The sequence below is a fragment of the Papaver somniferum genome, chromosome 2, assembly GCF_003573695.1.
Source record: "Papaver somniferum cultivar HN1 chromosome 2, ASM357369v1, whole genome shotgun sequence".
NCBI classification, from domain to species: domain Eukaryota; kingdom Viridiplantae; phylum Streptophyta; class Magnoliopsida; order Ranunculales; family Papaveraceae; genus Papaver; species Papaver somniferum.
The window spans coordinates 66,477,932-66,504,580 of NC_039359.1; the positions used below are offsets into that span (position 1 = coordinate 66,477,932).

The 26,649-nt window shown below is 40.4% G+C and overlaps 1 pseudogene; it reads right to left on the bottom strand.

Annotated features, from left to right (window-relative positions):
• The window catches only part of LOC113351263, a 45,052-nt pseudogene that overhangs the window by 15,546 nt on the left and 2,857 nt on the right, over nucleotides 1-26,649 (bottom strand).

Here is a 26,649-nt window from a genome sequence, read left to right on the forward strand (position 1 = left end):
ACATCCATCGTATGCAATCAACTGGAACTACCAACAAGTCATCTACACTCTCTCAAGAACAACAACTCAACCCCTGTAACTCCATTAAAATAACACCACCATCATAAACAACACATGATAATTATTATCTCATGTAGCCTTCTTGAACCCATCTGCTATCAGTACCATCCACCTCTTCTTTTCTTCTGTGTACTCTGAATCTCGAATTAGGGAAAGATCCATCAGCTCCAAAATCTCCTTCTCAATCTCAGCAATTTTTAGTTCAAAACCAACCCTAACTTCACTAATCATCACTGCCTCATCTTCAATAATCGTCACTGCCTCCATCTTCTAAGCATAAATCTTGGTCAAAACCACCACTGTGCAATTGGTCTTCTTCACTGCTCAAGAATCTTCTCAATATAAGACCCTTCTAGCACAGATTCTTAATCTGCATCCCATCTTCACTAACAACAACAATTTCTTCTTCATCTCTGTCTAGCAATCAATATCCATATTACCAGATTCACAATCATCAACTACAAAACCAAAAACTCATTCAAATCTATTTTCTTCTTCCGCAAAACACCACTACAGAAACCCTACTTGATTTCAATCGTCATCCTCTTCCATACTTAGATTTCAAGAAAAACCCATCTTCGATTCAACAATCAACAACTTGAATTTCCTCTTTCATCAGTGAAACCATATCAAAACCAATTCTAACATCCTTAACGGCAAACACAATTTCCTTCTTGAATGCGAGCATCACATACAAACTGTAATTTTTTATTTATTTGATATTGAATCTTCATATTTTTTTGATAATTGATTGAATCTTCAGATTCAACTTTGATAAAAAAAAATTATTGATTCTTCTTCGTCGAGTTACTGGAAATCGAAGATTAAGATATATGAAACTGTCGAGATCAAGAGAAGAACAGAGAAGATGAGATTCAAGATGAATCGGGTATTTTTAGAGTTTTTAAGTTGGTTTGGAAAGAAGGAAAACGAAAACACAATTTCTCAAAATTATGTGCCTGTACATAATTTTATCACCCAGAATGGGTGCACGCCTGTAATTTTTTGAGTGTGGGTTTCACAGTGACCAGAATATAAAAAATGGGTATGGTAGTAGTTTTCACTATTTTTAAAGAGGCCTAGGGTATTTACGAATGCCCAGTAAAAGTAAGACTATTTATACAATTTCCACAAACCCACAATTAAAATTAAGGTTGCAAATTGGAATATCAAACAGTTTATATGCGAGACAGAAAACTTGGTTTTCCTTTGCCAATTAAAACGTTTGATTTCTGGTATAAACAAGGAATTAGGAGATGGTTAATTTCTATTTCACACTATGCACCGCGTACATAAGCCATTAATAAAGCACACATTAAGCAGTTATATGCTCATCACCGACACAAAAACAGTAAAGTGAAAAACAATCTCTGTATATAAGAAATTGATATATACAACTCAAATTTACGAACCAAACCCAGACACAGTGAGAACACACTATGACAAAACCTGTTTTTCTCTTAGAAATTACTTTTTCTTATATCCCCTAACGGCTGGAAGACTGTCTCATTAAAGTGATAACACGCAAGTCTAGCGGTAAAATATCCCGCCAAAAGTTTAAAACTGCAGATAATTGTTGGAAATTCTTGTCCAACATTGTCACTTAATCATTTTGATGACCCATCATAGTACGATGTGGAGTCGTAAGGGCACATATATAGTGCAACCAAAAATGCGTAAGAACAAAAATTGTCGGGCTTAAATCCAGTTACCAACGGGTACAAAAAGAATATGGTTTACCAATAATTGGTCTAAAATGAATAAGTGAATATGTGTGTAATATTGCATATTCCCCAAGAAGTTAAAGGTAGGTTTGTACGCATAACCATGCCTTAGGAACCATTTGTAACCTTTGATGATATCCTTTGCGATACCATGGGGTATAGGATCCTTTATATTTATCCTATTAAATACGCAATAACCATCAAGTACTTTTGATGTATACTCTCTAGCATTTACAAGGAGCGGGGAGTCCTTACATGTATAATATGTGCTAGTAGTTTTCTAAACGCAACATTACTTGGAAACTATAACTAGTCCAAAATGTCAAAACATCCACGAGAGCCATAAGTCACTTTAATGGTCCGCATTTTGCATGTATATTTTTCTAAATATCACCTCGTTTTATTTGTAATATGGATTGTTTACCATTTGCATCTTAGGATGGTCTCGATCATGTTTTACTGAAGACTTTGTAATTTACATTTGCATCTTAGGATGGTCTCGATCATATTTTACTGAAGAGTTTGTACAATGAGTGATATGCTTTCTCAATTAAAAGAATAATGGGAAGGGGGTTGGTGCATCTATTACTTTAGAAAACACTTATTAAGAGATATGTCATTACTTCGCATTTTTTCAATCTTTTTCCCGTTGTCTCGTCCACTCAAACATAATGATGTATGTATGAGTCCTTTCAATACGAAACATCATGTCACAACCAAAGTGCCTTTATGGTTATGTCAAAGCCTGTATGAGTTAATCCCCAACATTTCATCGTCGGAGTCAATATGGATTCAATAATCCAAACACTATAGTGATTTACATTTTTCACTAGATTGACTCATTAGTTTCTCTAAAATATGTTTCCTTCCAAATACATTAGAGACTATAAAAGATGCAATGAATTAAATTCTCATCACTGTGAGTTTCCACATGATATCCACTTGCATAGGTTTCTTTGGAATTTAACAAGGTGTTATTAGCTCTCGATACATATAGATATTTTGTGACTTTTAATCTTTATTCCATCTTGGAAAGAAAGAAAAATTGAGCAGTGCTTCTCTCGATGATCCAATCATCGTAGCCACATTATAAGGAACTAGTTCAAAAACTAGTGTATATTCCTTAAGCTAGTGGGAGGGAAACCACTATCTCTTAGACATCGAATCTTGATAGACTTAATAAGTGGTGTAGCCTTATTACGTAACAAAAGTGGGGTTCAACTCAAGTACTTTAGAGTGTTACGATTCATGTGGATTAAATGCACATGATGATCCTTATAACTCAAGTGCTTTAGAGTATTTCTGTCTCGTGGAAATGATATACTTTTCATTCCATAAGTACAGACAGTGGATCTAGTTCAATTGAATGAGATAATAAAGTTTGAGAAAGTCTATTTGTAACGCAAAGTTCTTCTTACCATTAAAGTTAATGTCTATAATATGACATTTCTCTAACATACAGTGAGTTTATGGTTCTTTAAAACTCCCTACATGGATGGCAATTGGTTGTTGTTACGATACCCGTATTACACTGCTTGTACTAATACCCATAACAAGGTTCATTCCAACTATTTCAATATTGGTATGATTTTGCACGTCTTACCCTCTTTTCTTCGAGCTTCTTTCCATATTTATCCTTGGCACAATTACCTCAAGTCGAGAAATTTCTTTAACCCAATGTAAACATTTTTGTTTAAGAGAATCTCACATGCCTCCCAACCACTCACATCGGGTTAAATAACTTACTAAAGACCGTGACTCATATTACCTTGTTAACATACTTCAGCATCTACTGTTACTTTAGTATAATGAATGAAGTTGAAAAGATAAAAATGGAAAGATTTTATGACTCATAACACCTTTTGTAAAGCCTTTTTAGACACAAATGACTTCTGTATCACAGGCTCCTTTCATCCAAAAAGTCAAATTCTAATTGAGTTGGTTTAGTCAAAACCCGGTAAACGGTTTGGTCAAGGCCCGGTCCATTAAGTTGACTAGTTCATAGTTAACAAAATGCACATATATGGTCCATTATATATGAAGTACTCAGGCCCATCGATAATAAACTCGAAACAATTATCATGTAGGACCAAATATATTGCTAACCCAAAAATTGGAACTTTCATCATCCAACTGTGGTGATCAGTAACCAATTCTAAACATATCCGATGATGATCAAATTTTTAAAGAAATTTAATCCATATGTTTCCCTAAACATAACACAATTTCAAATTAATCAACGGTTAGATAAAAAGATATACATGACGCCGTATGACTGTTTCAATTCATGTTGCTGTGGACACATCTGGAAATATCACGTACGTTTGACTATTTTCCATGGTTGGATCTTTATGAAATTTTTACAGAGCGTCAAGAAAGACAATATGTAAAGCATCCTAAAAGTAAAGCGTAACCAAACAGTGGGAATTCTTGATAACTAAGTTTTATTACGCTGTTATAAACTAAGGTTTTTCTGAACGCAGACAATTTCATTAAGATATGATTTTGGAAATTGCATCATATTTCGATTTGATTAAAAATTTTGTAGAATATGTAATACCTAATTGGGTTGAACATATTAAAGTTTCTTGAAAATCTATCGGTGAAATCTCTATGTTTTATAGTCATACATTCGTGGAATCCTAATATATACCATGAAAACGAAATTTTTCTTTGTTCAAAACAAATACCTGGTAACGCATCCATGATGATAAAAAACTAACATAAGAACCATGCAAATCTTCATGAAAGAAAACCATGAGCAATCTTGAACGAAAAAAATTAAATTTGCACAAGTTAGTAGAGTCGTGCTTGATAATGTGTTGAAAATGGAAGAACGGAAGAAGGAGAACTCTTATTGATTAGGTTTAAGCCTCTATATATATGTTATGAGGTGAACCTGGTTACATATATATGGGCCGCACATACATGGGCCCAAGGCCTTACAACAATGATTAATCTTTATTCACATAAAACCTTATATTTCCAACATCATCTTCACGTGAGACAAGGTTTTCCAAGCTAACAATTACACTTGATACGGTTACAAGACAAATTGCATGCTGAGGGATCGCTACATGACCCACCTTTCCACTAATTGTTGGAGAAAAATGAGTTTTAATAAATTTTTCTGGTCTTTGTGTGGTTTGATCTTAGGACCTAAGGGTTCTATGGATGCTCACTCATTTCATTGAGTGAATGAGTGTCTCTTTAGTCCTACATTGGGTATAATAGAGAAGGGGCTCCACTATTTAAAAATGTTCTCATGGAAATGTTGTAAAACAATGTGGGTGGAGAAAGTGGGGCGAAAATTACATGTTTCGACCCATACATGTGCGCATAAACCATGCACCAAGTCACGTATTTAATAGAATTTATTTTTGCAAGTTTTTTCTTAAGGAATTAATTCTAAAAATATTTTCTTAAGAGTTTTATTTGTGGGAAATTCCTTTTACGAGTTTTACTTGTTTTTGAAGAAAACAAATACCTAACCTGATTTGCAAGTATCTTCTCCTATAAATACAACTCGAAAATATGTTTTCAAAACAACCGAAAATTCTTCTTTCATTCTAGGATTTCTCCATACGTTTTACTTCCATCCCTGTTGCTAAGTTCAAGTTTGGGTAGCTTACGTTGTGCTAACACGAGCTATATCGGGCAGTCTTATCTTGGACACATCTTCGCTGTGAGGGGTTTAACATTACTCATCTCGAGTATACCCGCGAACTAATATTATAAGGACAACTTGTTGAACCTGTGATTCTGCCTTCGTCAAGTCTTTTCGGTAGAGTTGTTTTTGATTCAATTTTTCGCATATTATTTTGATACATCTAACGTGTTGTTAATTGTTGCAAGATCCTAACAATATTAACACATTAGTATTCCTTGCAATGATGTCAACATTGGAAACAAAGATCAATGTTGAAAGGCCACAAAAGTTTAACGGAAAGAATTTCAAGAGATGGCAATCAAAGATGTTGTTTTTCCTGAGCAATCATGATTTGGACGCAGTACTGCAGGATCCTCTTGATGTTTTGATGAATAAAGAAGATAATATTGATGATGATAAAGAGTATTATACAAGGGGTGACTATATAGCTAAAAATCATATCATGAATGGTTTGGAAGATGCGATGTATGATTTTTACAATGTTAAAGATAACTTGACTGCTTATGATTTGTGGACTTCGTTAGAAGAAAAGTACCCTGCTGAGACTGCAGGAAGCAAGAAATTTCTGATAGCAAAGTTTATGGATTTCAAGATGACGAATGATAATCCTGTTGTTGATAAATTCCTTGAATTTCAATAAATCATTAACGATATTCTTGCTGAAGGTATGGTCATTGATGGAACGTTTCAAGTATCTGGGGTAATTGAGAAGTTACCATCTTCTTGGTCGGAGTACAAGAAAAAGCTAAGACATGAAACTGGTGACATCAACATGGTTGAATTGGTAAAGAAAATTCTAGTGGAAGAGATGTTGTGCACCAAAGACAAGAACGTGTCATCTGCAAGGGACATGGCTAACATGGCTCATATGTCTGAACACAAGTCATCCAAAGCTGGAAAAGGTGACAACAACAATCGCAACTCGAAGCATGGACATAACAAGAAATGTACGTTTCGTAAACAAGAATCTAGCATTATTAAAATTAAGGGTCCTTGTGGGTGTGTGGAAATACTGGTCATATGGCATTTCACTATAGACATCATAAGGATAAGAAGAATAATGCTAACTTGTTTGAGAAGATCAAAGACGAGTTTTCTGTTGTGGTGTCTGAAGTTAATTTGATGACCAATGTGATGGATTGTTGGGTAGACTCTGGAGATACCAATCATGTTTGTGGGAACAGAGACCTGTTCACCTCCTACCATAGGGTAGGTGAAGGCGAGAAACTCTATATGGGTAACTCATCTGCATCAGAGGTTCTAGGAAAAGGAAAGGTCGGCCTGAAGCTCACATCTGGAAAGACTCTCACATTGAATGAAGTTCTTCATGTTCCAGACATCTGCAAATATCTTGTTTCTTGTTCTGTTTTAGATGATAAGGGTTTTAAAGTTACAATTGAGTCTGGAAAACTTATAGTAACTAAGGGCAATGATTATGTGGGTAAGGGTTATAAGACTGGGGGTCTATATAAACTTAATGTAACCTGTCCTGAATTTAAATTGAATGATTCTTCTGCTTACATGTGTATGTCATTGAACGTTTCTCATGGTAGACTTGGTCATGTAAATTATAAATCAATGCATAAACTGGCTAGCTTAGGCTGCATACCCAAATTCACTTTAGATAAAAATCATAAGTGTGAGATTTGCATAGAATCTAAGCATGCTAAGAAATCATTCAATAAGAATGTCCAGAGAAACTCTAAACCCTTAGATTTAATCCACTCACACCTAGTTGATATGAAGTCAGTTCAAACAAGAGGTGGTAAGAAACGGTTTACTACTTTTATAGATGATTGTACGAAGTACTGACATGTTTACTTATTTAGAGGGAAGGATGATGCCTTAGAAGCCTTTAAGATATATAAACGTGAATTCGAAAACCAATTGAATACTACCACTAAAACTATTAGGTATGACCGTGGTGGTGAGTATGAAATTCCCATAGGATATTTTTGTGAAGAACATGACATAATACATGAGATTACAGCCACTTTTTCACCTCAATCCAATGGTGTAGCTGAAAGTAAGAACCGTACCCTTAAGGATATGACGAATGCCATGTTGATTAGTTCAGGATTACCTTCGAATTTGTGGGGGGAGGCTATCCTCTCATCCAATTACATCCTGAACAGAGTACCCTTTAAAGGATCAGATAAAACTCCATATGAGTTATGTAAAGGTAGACAACCATCTTATGATTACTTCAAAGTGTGGGGGTGCTTGGAAAAGGTGGGCATCCCTCCTCCTAAGAAAAATAAGATAGGACCCAAAATCGTTGATTGTGTTTTTATAGGGTATCCTGAGCATAACAGTGCTTATAGGTTTATGGTTGTGAATTCTGAATTTTCCGACATAGGGTTGAATACTATTATGGAGTCTAGGGATGCTGAGTTTTTTGAGAATGTTTTTCCTTTAAAACGTGAATTTCGTAAGAGATGTATTGATGATCCCCTAGACTTGCCTTCAACTAGTCAGTATTTACCTTTAGAGTAAGATGAACCAGAAGTAGAACCCAGAAGAGGTAAAAGGGACAAAACTAAGAAAACCTATCCTGGTTGCAATACATACCTAGCCGAGTCTGATCTTCAGATTTATAGAGAAGCCATGACTTGTCCAGAAGCTCCATGGTGGAAAGAAGCTTCCATTATTGAAATGGATTCCCTTAGAGAAAACGGTAGTTTTGAACTTGTAGATTTACCTCCAGGGTGTAAGGCCATAGGTTGTAAATGGATTTTCAAGATAAAACGTAAGATAGATGGAACTATTGAAAAATACAACGCTAGGATTGTAGCTAAAGGCTACATACAAATAGAAGGTATAGATTTCTTTGACACATATTCACCAGTGAGTAGAATTAGCTCCATTAGGATGTTAATTGCTATAGCTTCTGTCCATAATCTATAGATACATAAAATGGATGTAAAGACAACGTTTCTTAATGGTGATTTAGATGAAGAAATTTATATGAAACAACCTGAGGGCTTTGTAGTTAAAGGTTGTGAAAATAAAGTTTGTAAATTGGTTAAATCTTTGTATGGATTGAAACAAGCACCTAAACAGTGGATTGAGAAATTTGATCATGTGATGATTTCTAGTGGTTTTTAAAATTAATGAATCTGATAAATGTATTTATACTAAACTTGTCAAGGATGCCTGTGTGATTGTATGCGTGTATGTTGATGATATGTGATGTAGTTTTGAAAGTGGTAGTAAAGTTCGTTCAACTCGGACTTGATAAGATTGGGTTCTAGACTTAAAATAAAAATAGAAAATATATATACAAAAGATTTGTCACAATGTCGAAAGAGACTGAGACTCAGGATTCCACCAAATTCCATTCATGTGATTCAAATAATAATTCCAATCAATTATAGATCAAATATTAAAAATATGGACTCTTATTCTTTGCCAAAAAGTAGATTATTGAAAAGCAAAGATTGTAAATCAAAAGCATGATGTATCAAAAATACATAGACCAAGCATACACCATCAAACGAAATCACACTCATTCAATAAAAATCATAAATCGATTAAAAATCAATGCAAATAGTCATAAAAGAATTATTAGAATTACTACATGCGTGAAATAAGGCTTCCTCCATCATCCCATTCTTTGGGTTTAGCTCCTCATATTAATCAATTGCTCAAAATACATGTTTATATCCCAAAAGTTTATTAAAAGATGAAATAGTGCTAAAGCAGTGAGTTTAAGACTGCCAGAAAGGGTCACAGAAGAAGGATAAATTAAAAGTGCTGCTACGCTGTTGTTTTAAGACCGTCATACGCTGGTCGTAGTCACTTTTGAAGAACGACTGTCAGTGAGGGTCTGTTCTTCGTGTTCTTCAGCAGCAGCAGCAGCAGAAAAATATTTTGATCAAACTTTGATTTATTCTTCTATGGCTCTCCTAAGGTTCCCAAACTTTCGACACCTCTTCTATATGACCCAAACAATCTATTTATATCAAATAGACCGATTAAATCTTTCCAGAATCTTCCAAAATCTCTTCCTTTCTCTTCACGACAAAGTTGCGGCAATTTCGTGTTTTAGAGTTTCTACGTGTTTCTGAGCTTTCCTTTTGATTCTAATCTCTTCCTTAGATATATATATGAATCTTTCGGAAGGTTTATAACTCTTTAGTCTCTCTAGAATTTCCTAAAACAAGTCACACACGTGACTTTCCATATTTTGCTGTTGAGGTAAAAACCCGTCGACTGAGCCCAAGTTAATCGTTTCCAACACCCATATTAGATTCCTAGACCCATAAGGAGTCTATCCTATGAAAATCAGAGGTTTAGTCGACCTCAAACTCCTCCAAATCACGCACAACAAATCTGCCAGAGATGTTTCTCTTTTCCCGCAAATTTCAAAATTCAAAAGGTGAAGGTGACCTCCCCCTAGTAATTAGGTTACCCCTTATCCAGGGTGCTGGGGTCCGCAGAACACTTGTCCCTTGGGTGCCTTTAGTAATTTTTCTGGGATGTTTTCAACACTTTTTCGGGGTTCCTCCGGGGTATTTCTGGGGTGTCTCTGGCATACTTCTGGGGTGCTTCTGGTACGTTATCTACGGAGGTTCAAATACCACATTTTGAGCCAATTTCGCCGCAAAAGCTTATTTCTCCAAAAACACCTACAAAGACATAAAATAACCAAATAAGTACAAAATCGAGCACTAACAATATATACAATTGGGAAAAATTAGACACATAAATGCGTCTATCAAATACCCCCAAACTTATTATTTGCTAGTCCCGAGCAAATCAAAACTACAAAATAAAATCCTAACTCACTGTCGCAGGCATCGTCGATTGCATTTAGCGTATGAAATAAGCCTTTAAACCCCTAGGTGTCCCTAGTGGACGAGTTATAGTCTCGGGAGGGCTTACTAAAGATATACCCACAAAAACTTAATACTCCAGACCCTAGCTATCTACAACGAACCTTGGAAGGCACTAAAGAATCTCCTTTGTTGGCATACTTATTGACTACAAGAGGAAGTACCCTGATGCGAAATTCCAATTGATGTACACGAGTTTGCACTCAAGCATACTAAAATTCATATATAAGTGACAGAGCTCTACTCAGATAGTTGCACTATGGACATCATATTCGGAGTCAAACTAATCACATGGAAAGATTAAGAAGATGGATATAGAGAAAAACATAGATGGTTTTGATGTTTACTAAGTGAACGGCGTTTCCCATATCTGTCTGAAGGCCTCCGCAAAAATGAACCTATCCTAATGGATTGAGGTACTAGTCTGACTAATATCAACACACTGGCATATACAAGGGAACCAGTGGTCGATAACCTAACTCTAGGTTAACACAACTGGCATATACAAGGGTACCAGTGGTCGACTTTATTGAATTTATTCCTTTTGGTCAAATGGTCTGGTCTCAATTTTTTTTTTACATGGTATCTCAACCACTCTAATTAACCCTAGCATTGGTAACAACTTGAATCGTGAGCCCCACCAAATCACTTAGAAACATATTTAAAAAGAAACCTAAAAACAGAAGTGAAAAGGACTCAACGAGATATGGCGAAACTACCATGTTATTTCCAACACATGAGCTCTGTGCTTTTATGAATAGACTCTTTAGATGTTTCCATCTAATCAAATTGGTTCCTCAACTCCTACGATCAAAATGCTTCCATCCACTTAGATTAGTTAGTGCAATCCTAAATAGGCATAAATTTCTAGGTTCTGGAGTTTATTTATTCATACTGCAACTAAAAAGTTTCTCCCGTACCCTCAAACTTAAATCAAACATTGTCCTCAATGTTCTAAAGATAAAATTAAAAGCATGAACAAGGAGAAACTGTTACCATTTGAAGCAAAAGATATAAGGAAAGATATTACCATGTTGCATGAGATTGGGTTACCTCCCAAAAAATGCTAAATTTAAAGTCTTCAGCGAGACGTCAAATACCACAAAATGGCTGATTACCTTTCAAATCATATATCAATAGTCGAAACAAATGTGGGTCAATAAAAGCAAATAAAATTTCCACAATTATCAGACAACTGCACCAAATCAGAAAGATGAACAAACATAGCACATCCTCATCCAAGGTTTCCTGCAAGACAACTGGGTTTTTCTGTTGTGCCCATTTGGGCTTCATATGAGTGTCTTGACAAATTGACTCATTCGAACAACAAGTCTTTAGATTTCCTCCTGGACAATATCAGGAGGATCCGGTTGCGGAGTCGGAAGTGACTCAAGTAATACCTCAGGTACACTAGGATCGAATCCCAAGTTAGGGACTTCTAGTGGAGATAATTGACCATTACTACCCCCAAACTTAGGGTAGTCAGTATTCTCGGACAAACCTCTAACTATTGCTCAAATTTCTGGATCCCCAGAGTCTTTAAAATACTCAAGAGATTCTTCTAGTTCATTACCCCCAAACTTAGGGTCAACACTACTCTCCGTAAGGCCTAGCACTATGGCTTGAATCTCAGGGTCCGTAGAGTCTTTAAAGTACTCAAGAGCTTTTTCTAGTTCAAAAGTTTGGTCACCTAACTGACTTAAGAGAATTTCCTCATCAAGTTCATCTAAGAAATCACCAAATAAAGTGTCGTCCCAATTATCCTGAGTTAGATCCTGAACTAAAGTGCTAATCATATTCACTTCCTCTAATTCGTCAGAAGGTTGTCTATTAACATTAGAGACATTTAGTTCAGTGGTCATATTACCAAATTACATGTTCATAAGTCCGGTCCTACAGTTGATGACTGCGTTAGCTGTGGATAAAAATGGGCGACCTAAAATCACCGGTATTTGAGCACTAGGATCCTGAACAGGCTGAGTATCTAGAACAATAAAATCCACTAGATAAATAAATTTATCAACCTCAATCAGAACATCCTTTATGACACCACGAGGTATTTTGACAGACCTATCATCTAATTGCAATGTCATTTTAGTCGGTTTCAACTTACCAAGACCTAGCTGGTTGTATACATGATAAGGGAGTAAGTTCACACTAACTCCTAAGTCAAGCAATGCCTTATCTACTGAATAATTACCGATCACACAAGATATGGTGGGGCATCCAGGGTCTTTATACTTAGGGGTTGTTTGGTTCAGAAGGATTGAACTTACCCGACCAGCTAAAAAGGCTTTCTTATGGACATTAAGCTTACGTTTTCGAGTACAAAGGTCCTTAAGGAACTTGGCATAAGCATACATTTGCCTAATTGCTTCTAATAAAGGGATGTTAATGTTTAGCTACTTAAATATCTCTAGTATTTCGTTGAAAGTCGACTCTCTCTTTGCTGGAGATAACAACTGTGGATATGGGGCTTTGGGTACAAAATGAGACCTGTCGGGAACCACATTGGCATCACTAGAAATTTTATCAGTTTCTTCAATTAGTGGCTCCTTCTGGGGCTCATCTTGGGAAATAGAAGGTGGATCTACAGTATGTCCACTATTAGGCATGGCTACCTTATTGTCTACCGTTTTACCACTCCTATGGGTTGTGACAGAATTCACTTGATTAAATGGTTTTGCACCTACTTCATGAACTCCCCTAGGGTTGGGGGTAGTCTGACTATGGAGCCTTCCGTTATCTCTCTCACTTAAGGTCTTAGCTATTTGGCCGACTTGAAGTTCTAGCTTAGCAAGGCTCTGAGCATTAGTTTGAAAGTTATGCTTGGTTTCCTGCTGAAAACTAATTTGGCTCTGTGCTAACATATCCTGAGTTTTTGCTAACATCTTAATAGATTCCTCTAAGCTAGTCGTTTTATTTTCTGGGCCTGATGAATTCTTAGTGTAACCAAAATCTGGGGCAGCAATAGAATTACTAAACTGACCTAGACTCTGGCCCTTAGACCATGAAAGGTTCGGATGGTTTCTCCAACTAGGACTATAGGTTTCTGAATATGGGTCAAACTTCTGACGGTTATCAAACCTAGTGTTATTATAGAGAGCATTGGCTTGCTCTTCATTATTATGGCCTTCCCAAAAAGGCTCTATTCTACCACTAGTATGGACCAATTCTAAGGCTTCTAACCTTTTTGCTATAGCAACAATTTTGGCATCTGATTCATAGCCTCCTTCTACCCTATTAACGTTTCCTATACCTAGAAGAATTGTTTTCTTGGGTTCCCTACTATATTACCATTGCTGGGTCTTTTCAGCGATTTCATTCAAAAATTCCATCGCCGCATCAACAGTTTGGTTTTCAAAACCACCAGTGCATAGAGACTCAACCATGGTTGTTGTCGAATAATCTAAACCCTCATAAAGGATTTGAACTAGCCTAACCTTTTCTAAACCATGATGAGGACATTGGGCTAATAAGTCATTGAACCTTTCCAAATACCTATACAAAGATTCTCCCTCTTGTTGAGAAAATGTGCAGATTTGCGTCCTAATAGACGATGTTTTGTGCCTAGGGAAAAACTTGTTCAAAAAGGCAGATGTAAGTTGTTCATATGTTTCTATTGAACCGGAATCCAAACTATATAGCCACTATTTGGCTTTGTCTTTTAAGGAAAAGGGGAATAACCTGAGTTTCAAAGCATCATCATCAAGGTTTCTAATTTTTAGGGTACTACAAATTTCCTCAAAGTCCCTAACATGGAAGTATGGGTTTTCATTTTCTTTCCCTAAAAAGATTGGGAGCATCTGTAGGGTCCCAGACCTAAGTTCATAATTTGCTTCAGTTTCGGCTAACCTGATACAAGAAGGACGAGTATTCCTAGTTGGGTTCAACAAAGCTTTCAAAGTTTCCATTGCTGGCACTATCGGGATATTTGGGATTCTATGCAATCACAAAACAAGGCTGACTCAACCAAATCAAACCTAATTTTCTAGCAAACAAAAAGAATGATGGTTCCACTTAGATTGTTTCTAGACCAGCTTCTATTTTTTCGAAAAGAAACTCGTTACAATCTGAGCAAACCCCTCTGGAATCAATCCGAGTAAAAGTACGTTGAATCGAGGCGAGGGAAGCTCAGTGGATCTTTGATACCCAAGGCCTCACCGGTTACAAGGCGGAGCAATCACACATTCAACTCACAGAAACCATCATGAACTTCGAAGTATGCTCAAAAGAGTATCCAATATTTTTCGAACGACTTTCCTATTAAGCTCGTTACCCTATAGGTCTCGTTCTAGTCAAAATTTTAGGCTTAGGTTCGCGTTTGGTTTCGTTTTCCTAAGGCGGGCAAGAAGAGAACGGTGATGAAATCCGAACCCTTATCTTGTATGGCAGTCCTTTCCCTTTACTAGGAAACTAAAGCAGCCATTTTCAAGTCCTCAGCATATATGCAAACGAAGGAATACAGTAAACCCGCTGACAGGGGATTCGCGGGTGTTTCGAAAAACTTACCTCCCGTACCAGACGGGCGAAGAACCGCTGAAGTCGACTCGGGCCATGACTCCTATATCATGTACGAACCCGAGGGGCCGAGGCGATATCGTAATCACCGTCCTTCTCTGCATACAGTTTTTATTTAAACCAACCCTTCCGTAGGGTTTAAAAATAATAATGTCTCAGTCCAAAAATAAAGTCCAACAAGTGTCCAAAAATAAAAAGAAAATATACAAAAAATAAAACCCTATTTACAGTTTCTAAAAATAAAAAAAAATAACTATATACAAAATCTTCTTCTTCACTCCTTTTGGATTCCTCTCTTCTTTCCTTCTTTGGCGATGCTTTCCTTTTATAGTACTTTTTTCTTTCCTTGTAGCTTCGCTCCAATCTAAAAAGAATCGAAAAATACCAAAGGCGTAAAAGAGAACAAAAATTCTAAAAGAAATAAAATAAATCTTAAACCTAAAACCTAATACAAATTCGCGTCGGCGGCGCCAAAAATTGATGGTATTTTTAAAAGTGGTAGTAAAGTTCGTTCAACTCGGACTTGATAAGACTGGCTTCTAGACTTAAAATAAAAATAGAAAATATATATACAAAAGGTTTGTCACAATGTCGAGAGAGACTGAGACTCAGGATTCCACCAAATTCCATTCATGTGATTCAAATAATAATTCCAATCAATTATACATCAAATATTAAAAATATGGACTCTTATTCTTTGCCAAAAAGTAGATTTTTGAAAAGCAATGATTGTAAATCAAAAGCATGATGTATCAAAAATACATAGACCAAGCATACACCATCAAACGAAATCACACCCATTCAATAAAAATCATAAATCGATTAAAAATCAATGCAAATAGTCATAAAAGAATTATTAGAATTACCACATGCGTGAAATATGGCTTCCTCTGTCATCCCAGTGTTTGGGTTTAGCTTCTCATATTAATCAATTGCTCAAAATACATGTTATAGCCCAAAAGTTGATTAAAAGATGAAATAATGCTAAAGCAGTGAGTTTAAGACTGCCAGAAAGGGTCACAGAAGAAGGATAAATTAAAAGTGCTGCTACGCTGTTGTTTTAAGACCGTCATCCGCTGGTCGTAGTCACTGTTGAAGAACGACTGTCAGTGAGGGTCTGTTCTTCGTGTTCTTCAGCAGCAGCAGCAGCAGAAAAATATTTTGATCAAACTCTGATTTCTTCTTCTATGGCTCTCCTAAGGTTCCCAAACTTTCGACACCTCTTCTATATGACCCAAACAATCTATTTATATCAAAAATACAGATTAAATCTCTCCAGAATCTTCCAAAATCTCTTCCTTTCTCTTCACGGCAAAGTTGCGGCAATTTCGTGTTTTAGAGTTTCTACGCGTTTCTGAGCTTTCCTTTTGATTCTAAACTCTTCCTTAGATATATATAAATCTTTGGTAAGGTTTATAACTCTTTATTCTCTCTAGAATTTCCTAAAACAAGTCACACACGTGAATTTCCATATTATGTTGTTGAGGTAAAAACCCGTCGATTGAGCCCAAATTAATCGTTTCCAACACCCATATTAGATTCCTAGACCCATAAGGAGTCTATCCTATGAAAATCAGAGGTTTAGTCGACCTCAAACTCCTCCAAATCACGCACAACAAATCTGCCAGAGATGTTTCTCTTTTCCCGCCAATTTCAAAATTCAAAAGGTGAAGGTGACCTCCCCCTAGTAATTAGGTTACCCCTTATCCAGGGTGCTGGGGTCCGCATAACACTTGTCCCTTGGGTGCCTTTAGTAATTTTTCTGGGATGTTTTCAACACTTTTTCAGGGTTCCTCCGGGGTATTTCTGGGGTGTCTCTGGCATACTTCTGGGGTGCTTCTGGTACGTTATCTACGGAGGTTCAAATGCCACATTTTGAGCCAATTTCGCCGCAAAAGCTTATTTCTCCAAAAACACCTACAAATACATAAAATAACCAAATAAGTACAAAATCGAGCACTAAAAATATATACAATTGGGACAAATTAGACACATAAATGCGTCTATCAATATGCTTATACTAGGTACAAACATGGATGTTATTAACTCCACTAAGAAACTGTTGAATGAGAACTTTGACATGAAAGACTTAGGCCCCGCTGATGTCATATTAGGGATGAAGATTAGAAAAACTTCTAATGGTTATAGTCTGAGTCAATCTCATTATGTTGAATCTATACTTAAGAAATATAATCAGTTTAACTGTAAACCTGTGTGTACTTCGTATGATTTTAAGCGTCATCTCAAGAAGAATAAGGGTGTAGGAGTTAACCAACTTGAATACTCGAGAGTCATATGAAGTATGATGTATTTGATAAATTGTACGAGACCATACATTGCTTATGCTGTGAGTAGGTTAAGCAGGTGTTTGGGGGTGAAAACGATTTCTGCTGATTTTGGTAATTTCGGGTGTGTGGGTGAGAAACGAGTTTAAACCCTAAAACAATGTACTGCAAGGGAGTACTTTAGATTCGAGAGATCAATCTGTACAAATCCGTTCCAAACCAAGAAATGGCCATTCCAGACTTGCTTCGGTCACAAAGTGAAGGAGAAGGGTTGGTTTTGGAGATGGAAGCAAAGAGAGTGTTGAGACCAGAATAGTTGATTCTGGAAGAGTAGTTGTTTCACGACTTGTATCGGAAAGTGGGAATCTAACAGATGGAAATCTAGCAACTATTTTCTGAGTGTTGTATCCTCCTGACCTGAACATGTTGTTCGGTGGAAATAGGTAAGACCTATTTATACAAGTCGAAGTGAAACGTACTCTGGTCTCGTAAGAATGGAAAACGGATGAGTAAATGGGAGGAGGTGGTAACCAGTAACGCCTGGAATTGATGTTCCATAAAAGAAAGCGTTTCACCATTACTCCCTGTTTTTACTAACCGCCTCACCCTTATGACACTTTCTTATAACGGGCGTAGTGTACGCCGCACGTTGTAAACCGCCAAACCAATACCCAATGAGCGTCCCCCAGTTTGTGACATGTGTTGATGTCTCGAGTGTTTTCGTGGAAAACATGTAGCATGTTGTTGTTCGGAAAGTTTAGCTTGGGAGACTTACCGGCTCGTTGGTGACCTTCGACGGTCGAGATTTTACATCTTGAGAGGAAGGTTAGCCGTTGATTATTCCAACCCTTCGTTTGGTATCCAGTAGCATAAACGCATGGAAGGTACGACTTTAATATGGCCTAGTTTAGGCGCGGCCAAAAGTTAGGGTTTTGGCTTTGTTTGGGCGCGACCAAACTAGGGCTTGGTGTCGGGCCAAAGGTTTCCATGCATTAGCTGGTAACCTTGGACGGCTAAGATATGCATCTTAGATGGAAAAGTGGTCGTTGATCTTTGCAAGCCTTTGTTTTGGTAGCCTCATAAGCAAGGTCATCATGGTATGGCGCGACAAGGTGGTTGGCATGCCTTGGCGCGGTTTGGGCGTGGCCAAAACAAAGGTTTTGGCGTTGGGCCAAAGGTAACCATGCGTTGGTTGGCGACCTTGGACAGCTAAGATTTGCATCTTAAATGGAAGGATGGCCGTTGATCGTCGCCAGCCATTGTTTTGGTAACCGCATAGGGAAGGTCGGCATGGTATGGCGCGGCAAGGTGGATGGCATGCCATTGGAACATGTGGTGTGGCCGACATGCCTTGCCGTGGTTTGGGCGTGACCAAAACTAGGGTTTTGGGCCAAAGGTTACCATGCGTTGGTTGGCGACCTTGGACGGTTAAGATTTGCAGCTTAGATGGAAGGATGGCAATTGATCATCGCAATCCTTTGTTTTGGTAACTGCATAGGGAAGGCCGACATTCTATGGCGCGACAAGGTGGCTGGCATGCCATTGACACATGTGGCATGGCCGGCATGCCTTGACGCGGTTTGGGCGTGACCAAAACTAGGGTTTTGGAATTGGGCTAAAGGTTACCATGTGTTGGTTGGTGACCTTGGACGGGTGAGATTTGCATCTAAGATGGAAGGGTGGTTGTTGATTGTCGCACGCCTTCGTTTTGGAAGACGTGAAGGGAAGGCCGACATGGCATGGCTTAGGTGCGGCAAGGTGGATGGCGCGGCATGCCATTGGCACATGTGGCATGGTCGGCATGCCTTGGCGTGGTTTAGGCGCGACCAAACTAGGGTTTTGGCGTTGGGCCAACGGCTACCATGCGTTGGTTGGTGACCTTGGACGGATGAGATTTGCATCTAAGATGGAAAGGTGGCCATTGATCATCGCACGCCTTCGTTTTGATAGTCGCATAAGGAAGGTCGGCATGGTATGGCACTGCAAGGTGGTTGGAATACCATTGGCACATGTGGCATGCCATGTCCGGCATGGTATGCCATTGGCACAATGGTGTGGCCGACATGGTTGGCATGCCTTGGCGCGGTGACGTGGCTGGCATGGTCTTCCATTGGCACAGTGGTGAGGCTGGCATGGTTGGCATGCCTTGGCGCGGCAGCATGAGAATTAGGGTTTGGCATAGATGATGTCAGTCTGTGTTAAGGGTTCTACCGTGGAACATGACCCATGCAAAAAAAAGGGTACCCCGGTAATTCTTACGTAGGCATGCTGATCGATTCAATAAATGTGCTAATGGTCATAGTGACGTCATGTCAGATGTACAGTTTTACGATTTCGACCCTAAGCTAAAAACCACCATCAACATTAAGTCCCCTGCTTAGCTCGGAACAGGAGCATTGTTGCGAGGTAAGCATAAGATGGTGACAGGCGTGGAAAAAAATCCAAATGACAATCGTGATAAGATGGTCAGGAAAGTCCGACTAACCTTTTTTGAGAGGTAAGGAGAGTTCATGATCCTCATGTTTGGCGTCCTTGTGTAGATTCTATTTGTGGTGTAGACCGTGAAGTGGTGAGATGAAGATCGTCCGCTTAGTCTGGCCATGTATCACCTTGGCTGGGTTAGGGAACATCATGACACTGGCTTGGTGAGTTGTTGGTGTTGGAGCGGCAAGTCATGGCGCGGACGTATTGGCATGGTGCGGCCAAGGCAATGGCTCAGACGGCTTGGAATGGTGGGGCCAAGGCAAGGCGCGGTTTGGTGAGGCTAAGCATGTGGAAGGCTTGGCGTAGTGGGGCCAAGGCATGGTGCGGACGGCTTGGCATGGTGGGGCCAAGGCAATGGCGCGGTTTGGTGAGGCAAAGCATGCGTGGACGACTTGGCATGGTGATTTGTCTTCGCAGGCCCGGTTGCCTCTTTTCCTTACATGACTCAAATAGGAAGTCCTTTCCTTATTCAAACTCCCAAGTACCACGCCTATAAAAGGGGGTCGTCTTTCCTTTTATTTCACACCTTTATATTGTTATTTTTTTTATTCTGGCCGTGAGGTAACAGTAAAGCGAACGAGCAAATCCCAGGTATGTCTTCCAACACTTCCTCTTTAACTTGTTTTTCTTGTTTTCTTGTGTTAGTGCAAACCCTAGATGTAGGCGTACCTTTTCATGAACTTGTAAAAATATTGTTCTTTTGTGTTGGTATGAATCCTAGACGTAAATATGCTTTGCGTGAACTTGTGGTAACATTTAGGCGTGAATACCGTAGTAATGTTGGCCGCCTCAATTACTGTGCAAAGTAAGCATGCATAAGCTAGTAACTGTCATTCTCTTCCCGTGAAAACCTAGCTCCTAGGGTTTCCTCCCTTTTCCTGGTGTGGCCGTGTGTATTGTTCCCATGGTGGGGCGCACCTCCTCGTCCGGGGGAAAATTTCCTGTTGCAGGGTACGGCCTTGGCATGAGGTGGTGATGCAGGGTCTATCAGTCCCCATTTCTTTGATCACGCGCATTATGAATTTGAAACAAATTGGTTTGCGTCCAGGATGGATCTCCTGTGTCTGATAAAATAATTTCCATGCACTTTCCGTAATAATTTTTCTTCGTATTGTTCCATTGTATTTATTTCGAAGGTGAAAGTAGCGTGAGAGAATTTCGTTAGGATGTTATTTGAGAAAAGCTCTGACGTACCGGAAGATGTTGGCAATTCCAAGCGAAACATAGACGATGAGTTCTTTACAACATCCTCCACAATTAGGAAAAATCATCCCAAGTATGTGTCGATTCTTCTGACTGGTCCAGAAAGTGAAGGAGAGGCCCAGTCAGTTTGGCCTGGAGGTGTAATAAGGTTTTGTCTTCAGAGGAAAGAGTATTCTGCTTCTCCCGTTGACTTTTAAAATCTGTCTGAGTCCGTTGCGTCCCTTTGAGAAATGGATGCGAATCATGATGAGCCATGAATGTGTAAAAGCTAGTTTGACCAAGGCGCAAATTATTGATGTTGTCGCGGCTTCCGCAGTGCTTCAAATTAGGAAAGATATTCCAGGCTTGGTTTCTTTTATTTCCAGATGGTGTCCGGACACTCACACGTCCATATGCAGGTGGGGTGAAATTACTATCTCTTTAGAGAGTGTGGCCGTCTTGCTGAACCTTCCCGTAATAGGAAACCTCGATGTTAAGTTGTCTTCAGATGAAGAAGAAATGCGTTCCACTCTGGTTGCGAAATCAAAAGGATTCGTTCAGAAAGAAAACGTGACGAGGTGCTTCTATGGCTGGTGGGTGTCTCAATGGTTTCCTGATGAGTTGGAGCCAAATCAGAAAAAATTGTACACTTCATGTCGCAGCGTTCTTGGCTCTTTGGTTATCTAGAGATATTTTCGATGACGGCTCTGGTAAGAAGGAGATAAGACAAGAACTTATCAATTTTTCCATAAAATTGGCAAAAGGTGTTGTTCTCCCTATTGGCAGCTTGTTTCTTGGTTCTCTGTACACACACTTGGATCATCTGGTCGCGGACATGTGCGCTTCAAATGGCTACATGAAAGTGGATTTGTATATTCATTCCGGCTTTCTATAAGCGTGGTTGTGGGAGCACTTCTAAAGGTATGCTCCAAAACCGTTGGATGTACTTCCCGACTCTTGGGGTGGTTCTAGGATACTGTGTGGTCGAATAAGCGCCCAAAGATTGGTTCGGACCTGGTTGGATTCCTTGAAAACTCGCACATGGTCAATTTTCGTCCATGGGCTCCGGTGCGTACGTCCATAACTCAGATCAATACCTTTTCTCCTGCTCCGAGCATGTATTTGTCTTCTGATAAAGAGGATATGAGTGTTGGAGAGATGGTGTTCATGCGAAGTTGCACGCCCGGTCATGTGCCGTCTTTCTTTCAAGGATCTTGCAAAGAATTTTCTTACAATATCGATAGGGCGGCTCGACATATGGGTTTTGACCAATGGGTCCCACTCGTTCGTCAGCCGGTTGTTCCAGAAGAATCGTTGCCAATTGTTCTCGATGCTAGTGTTTTTGTGTCGGGTAAAAGTATCCCTTTTCCTCTCGCGGAACGAAATCCATCAACAACCTCCAAATATAACATATTTTGGCAGGATGAGTTTCTTGCAATCCATGGATTCGCGAATGATGTGGTAGAAAACCGTCGCGGTAAGCCTTCTCCTGCGGTTTTAGCGAAGCACCCACTGCTGAGGGATCCTTCTTCGACCTAGAGAAAATCCGTTAGCCAGAATGCAGATAGTCCCCAAGTGAAGGAGCGAAGGTCTAAAAGCCGTGAAGACAGTTCCGAGTCAGATTCGACAGCCCTACCGACTTTCAGTTCATCTAATATGCGGGTACGTATGCTTTTTCTCTTGATTTTAGTTGGATCACGTATATCCTTGTTTATTTTCTGAGTATCCGTCTTTGTATCTTGCCCAGGGTCTCAGCAGCGTGAACACCTTTACCAAACTTGCAAGTAGTCAGAAAACATCGTTTCTCGAGACGGAGGGTGGTGGTGATGAGCCTATCCATGGTGATGGGGAACCCGAGAAGGATGAAAGTTCAGAGTCCAGTGATGGCGAGAGTAATTCTTCCGACAGCAGTGATGAATCTTCCTCTAGTCGGTCTGAAAGTGAATCAGTGAGTCTCCCGCACGTTTTTTCTTCTTTCCTCTATTCCTTTCTCTTTGGAAAATATCTAATCTGTGATATCATAGGGGGAAGACGTTTCTGAAGATGGCCCTGAGACGGAGACTGGCGGAGATACAGATTTGTCTCCAACTGTGACAGCCACACCGGACGACCTTGAAATGGATGTTGATCGAGATGAAAACGTCGTTGTGACTCATACAATGGAGAGTACTCCAGTGGCCGCAGATGCAATTGTCTTTAGGAATCCCTTGTCGGTTGCTGATGCAGTCGCGGGCACCACTTTCAACCCTCCATATTTGGTTCCTCATCCGGATCATGTGTTGATCGGGGTATTTAGCGTGCCATCCAAACACGAGGCGCTATACACTAGGATATGGGAAAGCTACGAACATATCGCCACGACCAAGAAAATTACTAGTCGATTTGAGTTGGTTAAGCGTGTGGAGGAAGCTTTGTCTTCAACTGACGACATGTGCAATGTGACTGGTAATACTGTTTCTGAGGATGTAGTCTCGAGATGGAGGTTCCATCGTGACACGTGTGTAAACTTCGAGTTCAATGTTCCTTGGTTCGTTGAAGGTTTCTCTGAGGTTGAAAAGTTGTTGGCCGAAACAGTCGAAGGTCCTTCTGCGGATATGGTGAATAAGTAGGAAGCGGAAGTCGAAAAGTTATCCAGGAAGCTGAAGTTGAAGAGGGCGGCTCTCCAAAGCACGAAAGAGGATTTTGCCAAGAAGATCAAGCCATTGTTTAAAAACTTTCGTTGAACACATTTCTGTCTTCTGAACTTCTTATTTTAGTTTTTTTTTTGAAAGGCGAATGAAACGCCTAGTTTACGGTTTTGATTTCCTGGATTTTTGGTTTGACAGACAAATGTTACCTTGAGGGTTTTGGATTATTATTTGGAACGAACTGTTTTTAGAATAATGGTGCTTTTTTGTTACAATTGTGGATGGTGCAAACATCCCAGGAAAGCCACTGAATCGTGAGCATTGCTTGTCGACAGAGAGCATGAGATGAAACATAACATGGCTATTGGTTTCATCATTCCCGTGCATACCTGAAGTAGTAAACCACGTATTTTATCTAGGCAAGACTTACTCGGTTTTTGGATCTTCTGGTAAAAAAGGAATCTCCCGGATGTAAGACCGAGTTTTGTGGGAAACATCGCCATGACTGTGGAAAGTCCTCAGTCATTCCTTGTCTTGTTGCCGATCCATGGACGGATCGTTTTCTTCTAAGCCCTCGGAAGTCCCCAGTCGTCCCTTGCCGTGTCACCACTGGTAATCGAGCCACCTAGTAGCCGAGTCGTCGATTCCTGAACGGATCGTTTGCTTTTACTGTCCTGACGTCTGGGTCGAGGTATGAGATCGAGGATTGAAAATTGACATCATGACCAGAAGATCAACCTCCCACTTTGGTCGCCAATTGTTTGAGGGTGAAAACGATTTCTGCTGATTTTGGTAATTTCGGGTGTGTGGGTGAGAAATGAGTTTAAACCCTAAACAATGTACTGCAAGGGAGTACTTTAGATTCGAGAGATCAATCTGTACAAATCCGGCCTAAACCAAGAAATTTCCGTTCCAAAATTTCTTCGGTCACAAAGTGAAGGAAAAGGGTTGGTTTTGGGGAGGGAATCGAAGAGAGTGTTGAGACCAGAATAGTTGATTCTGGAAGAGTAGTTGTTTCACGACTTGTATCAGAAAGTGGGAAGCTAACAGATGGAAAGCTAGCAAATATTTTCTGAGTGTTATATTCTCCTGACCTGAACTTGTTGTTCAGTGAAAATAGGTAAGACCTATTTATACAAGTCGAAGTGAAACGTATTATGGTCACGTAAGAAATGGAAAACGGATGAGTAGATGGGAAGAGGTGGTAACCGGTAACGCCTAGAATTGATGTTCCATAAAAGAAAGCGAAAACCATTACTCCCTGTATTTAATAACCGCCTCATCCTTATGACATTGTCTTATAACGAGCGGAGTGTACGCCGCACGTTGTAAACCCCCGATCCAATACCCAATGAGCATCCCCCAGTTTGTGACATGTGTTGATGTCTCGAGTGTTTTCATGGAAAACATGAAGCATGTTGTTGTTCGTCAAGTTGATCTTGGGAGACTTGCCGGATCAGTGGTGACCTTCGACGGTCAAGATTTTGCATCTAGAGAGGAAGGGTAGCCGTTGGCATGAAAGCATGGCCGGTACGGATTTAATATGGCCTAGTTTAGGCACGACCAAAAGTTAGGGTTTTGGCTTTGTTTGGGCGCGAACAAACTAGGGCTTGGCGACGGGCCAAAGGTTTCCATGCGTTAGCTGGTAACCTTGGACGGCTAAGATCTGCATCTTAGATGGAAAAGTGGTCGTTGATCCGCGCAAGCCTTTTTTTTGGTAGCCGCATAGGGAAGGCCAGCATGGTATGGCGCGGGAAGGTGGTTGGGATGAAACTGGCACATGTGGCATGGCTGTCATGCCTTGGCGCGGTTTGGGCGTGGCCAAAACAAAGGTTTTGGCGTTGGGCCAAAGGTTACCATGCGTTGGTGGGCGACCTTGGACGGCTAAGATTTGCATCTTAGATGGAAGAATGGCCGTTGATCGTCTACATCCTTTGTTTTGGTAACCTCATAGGGAATGCAGGCATGGTATGGCGCGACAAGGTGGCTGGCATGCCATTGGCACATGTGGCATGGCCGGCATGCCTTGGCGCGGTTTGGGCGTGACTAAAACTAGGGTTTTGAGCCAAAGGTTACCATGCATTGGTTGGCGACCTTGGACGGCTAAGATTTGCATCTTAGATGGAAGGATGGTCGTTGATCGTCGCAAGCCTTTGTTTTGGTAACCGCATAGGAAAGGCCGGCATGGTATGACGCGACAAGGTGGCTTGCATGCCATTGGCACATGTGGCATGGCCGGCATGCCTTGGCGCGGTTTGGGAGTGACCAAAACTAGGGTTTTAGCGTTGGTCCAAAGGTTACCATGTGTTGGTTGGTGACCTTGGACGGCTGAGATTTGCATCTAAGGTGGAAGGGTGGCCGTTGATTCTCGCACGCCTTCATTTTGGCATCCATGAAAGGAAGGCCGGCATGGCATGGCTCAGGCGCGGCAAGGTGGATGGCGCGGCATGCCATTGGCACATGTGGCATGGCCGGCATGCCTTGGCGCGGTTTGGGCGTGACCAAAACTAGGGTTTTGGCGTTGGGCCAAAGGTTACCATGCGTTGGTTGGTGACCTTGGACGGCTGAGATTTGCATCTAAGATGGAAGGGTGGCCGTTGATCATCGCACGCCTTTGTTTTGGTGGCCGCATAGGGAAGTCCGGCATGGTGGTTGGAATGCCATTGGCACATGTGGCTGGCATGTCTTGGCGCGGTTTGGCGTGGCCAAAACTAGGGTTTGGGCCAAAGGTTACCATGCATGGTTTGGCGACCTTGGACGGCTAAGATTTGCATCTAAGATGGAAGGGTGATCGTTGATCATCGCACGCCTTCGTTTTGGTAGCAGCATAGGGAAGGCCGACATGGTATGGCCCAGCAAGGTGGTTGGCATGCCATTGGTACATGTGGTGCGGCTGGCATGGCATGCCATTGGCGCAGTGGTGCGCTAGAATGGTTGGCATGCCTTGGCGCGGAGGTGCGGATGGCATGTCATTCCATTGGCGCAGTGGTGAGGCTGGCATGGTTGGCATTCCTTGGCGCGGAGGTGCGACTGGCATGGCATGCCATTGCGCAGTGGTGCGGCTGGCATGGTTGGCATGCCTTGGCGCGGAGGTGCGGCTGGCATGGCTGGCATGCCTTGGCGCGGAGATGCGGCTGGCATGGCATGCCATTGGCGCAGTGGTGCGGCTGGAATGCCTTGGTGCGGAGATGCGGCTGGCATGGCATGCCATTGGCGTAGTGGTGCGGCTTGCATGGTTGGCATGCCTTGGCGCGGTGA